This window comes from Oratosquilla oratoria, chromosome 25, assembly GCF_046742065.1.
Source record: "Oratosquilla oratoria isolate Oo_2021 chromosome 25, ASM4674206v1, whole genome shotgun sequence".
Taxonomy (NCBI): Eukaryota; Metazoa; Arthropoda; class Malacostraca; order Stomatopoda; family Squillidae; genus Oratosquilla; species Oratosquilla oratoria.
The window spans coordinates 49,051,731-49,061,730 of NC_134801.1; the positions used below are offsets into that span (position 1 = coordinate 49,051,731).

The following is a 10,000-nucleotide window of genomic DNA, read 5'->3' on the forward strand; positions in this document are numbered from 1 at the left end:
TTTGTTTGAATACCAAATGCAAAAGAAAAATACCGAAGAAGACTGAAATTTGCATCTTCTCGATTCTGTGAGAAAGAAATAGTTGGTTCGATTCTCATACACTCCCGGTGATTGGCACTTACTACAGCTGTCCGTGCACAAGGGGCAAAGGTGACGATTCCTGCCTTGGCAAAACACCTCCTGACCTTACCCCATCACCCTTCCACAAGAGAAGTTGCACTCTTCTGAATTTATTAGCATATCTTTACGAAGGACATTGCCCGCCAGTTGTGCATATCCGGACGTATAAGGGTCGTTCGCCTTGTAGGGGTCGTTAGGTCTGTCTCGGGAAAACTTTGTATGTAATTCGTTAGCTTGGGAATGCCAGCTACGTATGGAGAGAGCTTGGAACGCCATCTGGTGAGAGTGTCGCCATTCTCGGAAAATTTATATCCTATTCCGTAGTACACTAAGTCACTCACCTGTGACGAAGGTTCTTGAACAAAATGTGGTCTTTCGGCGCCGAGAACCAGCGCTTCTATCCATTAAAATCTATCGGCATTCGCCTAGTTGTGGGTTCGAATTCCGGACTTCCATTCGATTCCCATCAGTGACTGTTACCTGGCCCCAGCAGTCCCTATAGCGCATACGGCAAAGGCGATGTCTTCGGTCACAGCTACTCAGTGGTTCCTGGCGTAGACCCCTCGCTTTCTTGTTCAAACTACTGGGTACAGTGTAGTAAAGAGCGGACGCCAGGAGTCGCCTCGTAGCCGCGAGTGGCCTCGGTTTTGTCCTCTTGGTCTTGAACAAGCAAGAAACCCGGAAGCGACGGGTCGATGCTGTGGATTAAGTCAGTCCTCACAGGCCGGGATCGATGCCAAATACGTCCTTATCTTGGCGACACATATAGATTCACTCGACAATAACTATGAAAATATTTTCAATTAAACCAGAATTTGGAAGGACAAATATGGAGCAACGATATAGACTATTTATCTGATTTTCAGTCAGGACAAATAGAACCTAGTGCATTTCAACAGCAGTGTAGATTTATAGCATTATAGTACAATGGTGTGAAAGTACTATAGGCTGAATGAAAAATACAGTGTTTACTGTATTATGTGGTACTGTAATTTATTGCAAAGATATTCGCGATGACGTGCTACAGTTAGGTGAAAGGTTTTCTTTACAGTGAATAAAATCGTCTAGCAAAAGCTAATGTTAGCAACTAAAGTCGTGAAACTCGTTAAATTTTTGCAATACATAAGTTTGTCTTTTATTATTGAGAAACCATTATTACTGTCAAATTGTAATAATTTTCAGGTTGTCTCTAATTTAGAAGCGGTGATTCGTAGTACATTTCAATTACAGTATTTGAGAGCAAACCGTGGGATTTTTTTTTTTTTTAAGAAAGGAATTTGGAATGCAGAGTCACAGCATCATGGATTTTTTTTTTTCCAACCTGGTCCCGGCATGTATCATAGGACTGACAGCTGAAGAAAAACCACACTGTCACTATCTGACCATCATCATGTATTATATTGCCATGTAATTACCTTTGGATTTTTTCTCCATTGTCCACTGAAGAGCATAGCCACTTGAGAGAGATGTCGATAATAATCTCCCCACGACTTTGGATTTTTTTTTTTTTTTTTTTTTTAAAGAGCCGTTCATCAACCAGGCGCAGGTTGCGTTTATAGTCTATATATTAGAGACTATAATGGTCCTCTTAGTCTTCTATCTGCTGATCACGTGACTTGGCACGCACAAACGACCTCCCCCTTCCCCCACCCTAAGTCTATTACTCTTGTTACGAGATGACGATGATGATGATGGTGATGGTGATGATGATGAAGATGATGATGATGATGACGTTTCGCCTGTTTATGACGCTTTAGCTACGTCACTTTATTCCCGTTAATCACTCTGCAGCAATCCCTCCCTTATCCGAACCGCCATTATCCGAACTCGTTCATACCGATTATTCGCATCTGCTCTGGTGGCGTCATCGGAAGCGTGCTGGTCTTGCATTCGCCCAGTTGTGGGTTCGAACCACGTACTTCTCTCAGATTCCTAGCAGTAACCAGGTTACCAGGTGTTACCAGGTGACGGCTTCGGCCGCAGCTATTCAGTTCCTCCTGGCGTAGGCTTCTCATCTCACCTTTGGAGGGTTGGCTCACTAAAAGAGTTTTTAAGGACTGGTTTTCTCAACGTGCCCTGCGGAATGATTACTGGGGTGAAAAGGGATAGCTTTACCTCGCTTATCCGAACACCCGGTGATCCTTGTAGTTCGGATATGAGGGAGATTCCTGTATTCGCTTCGTTTAACCATTTAGCCACAAAGCCCTGCTACAGAGATTTTATGCAAGCTAGCGTCAGGTGATTTTATTAAGCTTTGTGAATACCAACGTCGCCAAGGGAAGTATGTGAATATCATATCACATTATATATTTTGTTGTGCCTAACGATGGTCGTTTGTATTCAACTGAGGAGAGAGATGGATGGAAGTCCTCCTTTGACAGAGATGCCATGTTATAGGATGACTAATGAAACAAATTTGAATGGAATATCAAAATTAATCAGCACAACAAGGACTAGCGTGCGGCCACTTTGGAGGCAGAACCAAGACTGCTTTTGACGCCAACCTTACTCAACGCGGGAAAACATATGCGATCGCATGATTCTTTCACAAATTGGCACATGTAACCTAATTAATGAAACAGTTTCAGTAAATTAATATAAATAAATCACATATCATTTATATACAAAAAGGGAAAGCATGTATGAATATAGCACAATGCCATTTGCATGCATATACGCCACAACAGCCATTTTATGCCGGGTCTCTCTTTCGACTGAATAAAATCGTCTGTTCTGCTCAGAACAGAGTTTGTACAGAACGACATCATACGGATGAATTTGATAACGAAAGTCACTTCCTACACTTCATTCTATCTTGTGATTGGCTGTCATGTCGATCTACTCAATTTGACGACAGTTTCCAGATTTCTTGGCCGAATGAAAACAAGGTCAAGTTTAAACGAAATCAAATCAAATTGAAATAAAGGAAAATAAAACTAAATAAAGCGAACACGTCACTGTTTTGAAGAAGTTACGGTAACTTTACGTTAATCGTATCTGACCCAGGGAACGCTGACGGGTCCTGCTCTCGGAGGATGAAGCAAAACGTATGAATAGTTCAATGTTTACTGTGTAGCCAATACAATCCCGTTCTCTCCCATTGTGGTCAGAATGGCAGAATCAACCTTGTGGCATGTAAACGAAAAATTGGTGGAATTTTAATTTGGCGCTCTCCACGTGAGAATGCAAAGCAACCGGTTAGAGAGAGTGAGAGAGGGACTTCGTCAACTGATGTCTTTGTGTATACAGGAATTCTAGAACACTAGACTAGAATCGACTCTGGTAGAAAGTACTTTAAAGTCCCTTGAGAGAGAGAGAAAGAGAGAGAGAGAGAGAGAGGGGGGGAGAGGAAAATAGACAGACAGATAGAGAGGAGAGAGGGACAGAGAGAGGAGATAGAAAGAGAGAGAGAGAAACAGAGGTGAGAGAGAGAAGGTGAGAGAGACGGAGAGAAGGAGAGAGGGAGAAGAAGAAGAAGAGAGAGATGGAGAGAAGAAGAGAAGGGAAAGAAGAAGAAGAGAGAGAGAGAAAGAGAGAGAGAGAGAGTCAGGCAGGCAGGCAGGCAGGCAGGCAGGCAGGCAGGCAGGCAGGCAGACAGACAGACAGACAGACAGACAGACAGACAGACAGAGAGAGAGAGAGAGAGAGAGAGAGAGAGAGAGAGAGAGAGAGAGAGAGAGAGAGAGAGAGAGAGAGAGAGAGAGAGAGAGAGAGAGAGAGAGAGAGAGAGAGAGGGGGGGGGCGGATAGAAAGTTTTTCTTTTTCACGGTGCCCAGCTTCACGGTTGGGCAAGCCGCCTCCCCGCCTCACTTCTTGTGACTTCGCAAAAACCGATTCGACTTCGGGAGAGTCGTTTGGTCCTCCCTGCGGCGCCAGTCCACCTCGACGTCCTCCTCGGTGAGTTCTTGGTCGCCAGGAAAGGAATTAATGATCCACAAGATACGTACGTAAAAAAAAAAAAAAAAAAAAAAAATGATAAAATAAAAAAAGCATACCTGGAGATGAAAGTTGTTATCTGTTGTCTTACCTGTTTTCGAAATTTCTTGCTTTCTCGAAGTAACGAAGAACGCAAGGAATGAGATCCTGTAATCTATTAAACTCCTTCAGGCATACGACTGTGGAATGTTCGGTCTTGACCTCGTTCCGTTATTACAAAGACTCGGGTTCGATTCCTATTGATAACGGCCAAATCTCCTGGCTATCCGAACACTTGAGGCACAGGCAACGGCCTCGAACGAGGGTAAGCGTCCCATGGTGTAAATGCCTTACCTTCGCCATAGATAAGTAGGTTGTAGATTCTTTTTCTAAAGTGTGCTTAGTACATTATCACGTGACCGCGTCATTTATGGTAATATTAGCCGAGATACGACATTATCATACATTGGTGGTGGCGGAATGCGATATTCTCGTGCCTGGATTGGAACACAACACTCCTGTTCCCTCGGTTGGCTGTGGCTGAGCACCCAAGAACGTGGAGAGGGAAATAGAGACAGACAAGTATATACAGTATATATATACATGTGTGTGTACGTGTATATATATATATATATATATATATATATATATATATATATATGTGTGTGTGTGTGTGTGTGTGTGTGTGTGTGTGTGTGTGTGTGTGTGTGTGTGTGTGTGTGTGTGTGTGTGTGTGTGTGTCTGTGAGTGTGTGTGTGTTCATGAATGCATATATATAGATATATAGATAGGTAGGTAGGGAGGGAGGCAGGTAAGTAGGTAGGTAGGAAAGTAGGTATGTTGGTAGGTAAGCAAATATATTGATGCATATATACATACATGGACATATACATACATAGATTAATAGACGATAGGTATATATATATATATATATATATATATATATATATATATATATATATATATATAATATGTATATATAAATACATATATATATTTTTTTTTTTTTTTTTTTTTTTTTTTTTTTTTTTTTTTTTTACCTCATTTTGAATTTTTTTTTCTGTTGTTAGCTATAATTCTTACCATAGGTATGCCTGGCTGGCTCCGTTGTCGTCTCGGACCACTAACTTCTTGCTAACACACAGACGTGTTTGTTGACCTGGTCCTGCATGATCGTATATATTTTTTTAATAACTCTCGCAGGATCTGTTTACAAGCCTCCAGTTTCGTTCTCTTGGGAAAAGAAGTCTTGTTCAGGCTGTTAACAACCGTTTCCATTTAGATTTATTTTCATTGTATTCATGCCATTACCGTTGTTATTGTTATTTTTGTAATATCAATATTGTTATTGATATAATTATTATTGATATTTTCATTATCAGTATTGTTATTATCAGTAGTAGTATTTCGTTGTTGATGATTTTCTCTTGAACGTGCTCAGATCGCCTTGGTAGTAGCTAGAATTAAATACCAAGTTGTAAAGCGCATCGAAAGGCTAAAGGGAATTTCTTGTAGACCGACATGGTCCATCATCGTGATCGGTGCAGAGGACCACATACGAGGGATGGTTTGGCCTGTGGAGCGTAAACGATCCATCATGCATTTTTTTTTTTTTTTTTTTGAGGGGGCAAAAGACCGAGAATCCACCATACTAAGAATGGAAGGAATGCAGTGGAGTGTTTGTCTGTCTGTCTGTCTGTCTGTCTGTCTGTCTTTCTGAGTCTGTCTTTCTGAGTCTTTCTTAGTCTTTCTGTCTGTTTGATTCTCTCTCTCTCTCTCTCTCTCTCTCTCTCTCTCTCTCTCTCTCTCTCTCTCTCTCTCTCTCTCTCTCTCTCTATCTCTCTCTCCTCTCTCTCTACTCTCTCTCTCTCTCTCTCTCTCTCTCCTCTCTCTCTCTCTCTCTCTCTCTCTCTCTCTCTCTCTCTCTCTCTCTCTCTCTCTCTCTCTCTCTCTCTCTCTCTCTCTCTCTCTCTCTCTCTCTCTCTCTCCTTTCTCTCTCTCTCTCTCTCCTCTCTCTCTCTCTCTCTCTCTCTCTCCTTTCTCTCTCTCTCTCTCTCTCTCTCTCTCTCTCTCTCTCTCTCTCTCTCTCTCTCTCTCTCTCTCTCTCTCTCTCTCTCTCTCTCTCTCTCTCCCCCTCTCTTCCTTTCCCTCTATCTCTCCATATCGGTCTCTCTTTTCCTGTGGTGTGCTAATTTTTGGCCCCAATTCGTTATCATAATCACCGGCTTGATTCCCACCGGTTTCAGATTATTACCGTTGGCTCTGGCCGCAAGTAAGCACCATCTGGCTTGGGTTGCAAATACCAATTCACGTAACTTGCGACACCGCCGAATTTCCCTGGGAAATGAATAAACTAAAATAAAATAAATTAATTAAAGAAAAATAAAAAAAATATATAAAAAATAAAAAATAAAGATAAAATAAAATAAGATAAAATAAGATAAAATATAATAGAATAAAATGAAATGAAACAAAAAATAAAATAAAATAAAATGAAATAAAATGAAATAAAATAAAATCCTAAGGGCACCCCTTCACCCCTTCACGCTATTCCACACCCGTCGTCAAGGAAGGGATTGCCTCCTCTTGCTTCCTGAGGAAGGAGGACGCGGACCAAACGTTACATCGAGTCTTACACCGAGTCCATTACTTCTTGACATGATCTTCTATCAGGTTTATAGGCTTCAGCAATAAACTCGAAGCGGCCATCTTAGGCGAGTGCATGGCCGTTTATGAGGCACTTACTCGTATTCCTCTTTTGACCTTTCCGCGGTGACGAGACTTTTCCCTGTTTGAATGAAATCGTCTATCGCCAGACGGAAGAGATGTGAAAGATAGGATGAGTTCATTGACTTGGGTCCAGTGGAGTGGCCTCATACATCAATTCAATTGAACCAGATCGTAAATAAAGAAGTAGTCGACTTAGTCGTCCAGCTCACAGTGATTGTGTTGTTGTTATTGATTGTGGTTCACCGGCGCCTCTGTCCCTGTGGGCAATATCGTGCCGCCATCATAGAGTATATCGTGTCCCTCGGAGTGTCTGACTTTGCAAAGTAGCACAAGAAACTTATTCAGCAAGAACGCCTTATGAGACCAAGGCGGGAAACTTGGAGGGGGAGGGGGGTGTCTCTCTCTCTCTCTCTCTCTCTCTCTCTCTCTCTCTCTCTCTCTCTCTCTCTCTCTCTCTCTCTCTCTCTCTCTCTCTCTCTCTCTCTCTCTCTCTCCTCTCTCTCTCTCTCTCTCTCTCTCTCTCTCTCTCTCTCTCTCTCTCTCTCTCTCTCTCTCTCTCTCTCTCTCTCTCTCTCTCTCTCTCTCTCTCTCTCTCTCTCTCTCTCTCTCTCTCTCTCTCTCTCTCTCTCTCCCTCTCTCTCTCTCCCTCTCTCTCTCTCTCTCTCTCTCTCTCTCTCTCTCTCTCTCTCTCTCTCTCTCTCTCTCTCTCTCTCTCTCTCTCTCTCTCTCTCTCTCTCTCTCTCTCTCTCTCTCTCTCTCTCTCTCTCTCTCTCTCTCTCTCTCTCTCTCTCTCTCTCTCTCTCTCTCTCTCTCTCTCTCTCTCTCTCTCTCTCTCTCTCTCTCTCTCTCTCCCCCTCTCTCTCCCTCTCTCTCTCTCTCTCTCTCTCTCTCGTCGGAATGGGAGGTTTCCCTCATCTGAATGAAATTGACCGGTGGCAACCAAAACGATTAGATAAGTTTTATCAACATCAACGTGAGGTTTAAAGAGTCTGAGGCGTCTTCTCTCTGTAAGTCTCTATTGTCTCGCTGGCAACCCTGTCTCCTAGCAGGTGTTATCTCCTATCATATATACCAAGTGCTAGTCGATGCTATCTCTTATCGGCCCCATCAAGCACACTTTTTGTTGTCGGCACCGTTTTGAGGATGTTTTTTGTAATGGTGAAGGTGACAGTGGCGGTGATAGGTGTGCTGGTGGTGGGTGTGGTGTTGGTGTTGGTGGTGATGGTGGTGTTGATGGTGGTGTTGCGCTGGTGATAGATGCGCTGCTCTTGGTGTCTGTGGTAGTGGTGGTGGTGGCACCATTGGTGATGAAGATGGTGTTAAATTAAATGATAACTACGACGATGAGGGTGATGATTATAACGATGATGATGATGATGATGATGATGATATCAATGATGATATCAATGATGATGGTAATGGTGATGGAGATGGTGGTGGCTGGTGGTGGTGGTGGTGGTGGTGGCTGTGGTTGGTGGTGGTGGTATGAGTGGTAGCGATAGTCTAGCTATTGCTGTTTTGTTGTTGATGGTGTTTGCAGTGGTAGTGGTGTTGATTGCGGTAGTGGCAGCGATGGCAACGATAACAATAGCAGTTGTAGCAGTTGTAATGTATTTTGGTGATGTTCGAGATGGTGGTGGTAATTGTGACGATAGTGTCTGTGGTGGCGTTGGAGATAGAGATAGAAAGCAACGTTGATATCATCTTACACCCAGGAGGTGGGGGCGCGGTGGGAGGGGGGGAGGGATGCACCTAAGCTGGTCTCGATCCAAACCCTTGCTGGCGCCTGTACATATTCTTCGTGTAGCGTCCATGATACGGCGACAGACCTTGAAGACACAACTCCAACTAAAGCCAGGAAATTATATTCACCTAAAGGGAAGCTCCCTGGACACCAGAGGGTAAATCCACATTGAGTAACCCGATGTTGGACTTGATTAATTTTGTTCTGTTTTGTACCTGTACATAAGTTTATTGTGTTCTTCAAGTGAGGGACATCACCTTGGACAGTCCTTTCTTACGAATCGGACTTCAATAAAGGTTAAGCTGTCTTCATGTTTGGTTTTTATTATATTTACACTTTTCTACGTTACTTAGAAATCTGATGCATTGACCCTTGGTTGAATGAAATCGTCTGGCGTCAGCCGGGACCAAAGCAGTTTTCATCAGTTTAAAGAACCTTCCATTCTGATGAATGGATTAATCTTTCATTAGCGTAAATACATAAAACGTCATCCATGAACAGGGTGAACAAAATCGTCTGGCTATAGCCAAAATAAACCCAGCAAAGTGATTTAACAGGAAAATGGTCATATTATGGTGTACAGTGCTTTGCCAGCGACTCAAACTTTTCCACTGTTTCTTCTACGGTATGGGCACAGTACAGGACAAGTCACTGTAACCAACATATACAATATATATACAAATATATATATATATATATATATATATATAGATATATATATATATATATATATAATGTCGGAAAAATTCAAACACTGGACTCAGAGTAACAGAATATACTACCAGTGTTTGAAATTTTCCGACAATATGGCTCCTGGACTCCAGCTCTTTACGAACATTACAAAGGATTACAAAGGCGGAGCATGCCGACAGGAGACATATATATATATATGCAAGAACCACTGGAAAAATTAAGCAGCAGACGGGAAGATAATTCGCATATTACATCTTCAGACAAAGTACAGAAATAGAGATTACAAGAGCTTTTTATACAAACATCAACACACGAACAAGGAATGTGGAAAGTTGTAACCAAGAAGGTCGACGGCCTCCACCTCTCCCCGTTCTTCGTTTCCTCGGATGATCAGTCTGGAGGGAACATTCTCATGACTAATTCTGTGATCAATTTGTCACATCTAAAATTACCATAATTTAAGTTCATATTTTTGTTATATATATACCAAAAATAAGACACGATTCAATTATATATCTCTAAGAAATCTTTAGTTTTTGCTCAAATAATGGAACTCTCCCAATCAATGTGACGGTCGTGAATGGCTTTGTGTTGAAAACGATCCTTGCTTGACTGTGTTGTCTTAACGATGTATTTTTGTTGAGAAATCTTGGTCTTAATTTATTTCCCTGACTGGCCGATGTAGAATATGTCACAGTTTTTAAAAGGAACCTTGTAAACCTCACCTGAATTACTGGGAGATTGTTTTTAATGAGGTGTTTTTTAACTGTGTGATAAAATATAAACGTAACTTGAACA

At 42.0% G+C, this 10,000-nt stretch overlaps 1 protein-coding gene across 5 annotated transcripts in view; it reads left to right on the plus strand.

Moving 5' to 3' along the window:
• The window catches only part of LOC143038933 (breast cancer anti-estrogen resistance protein 3 homolog), a 615,644-nt gene that overhangs the window by 384,852 nt on the left and 220,792 nt on the right, over positions 1 to 10,000 (plus strand). The gene's annotated exons all lie outside the window — the stretch shown is intronic.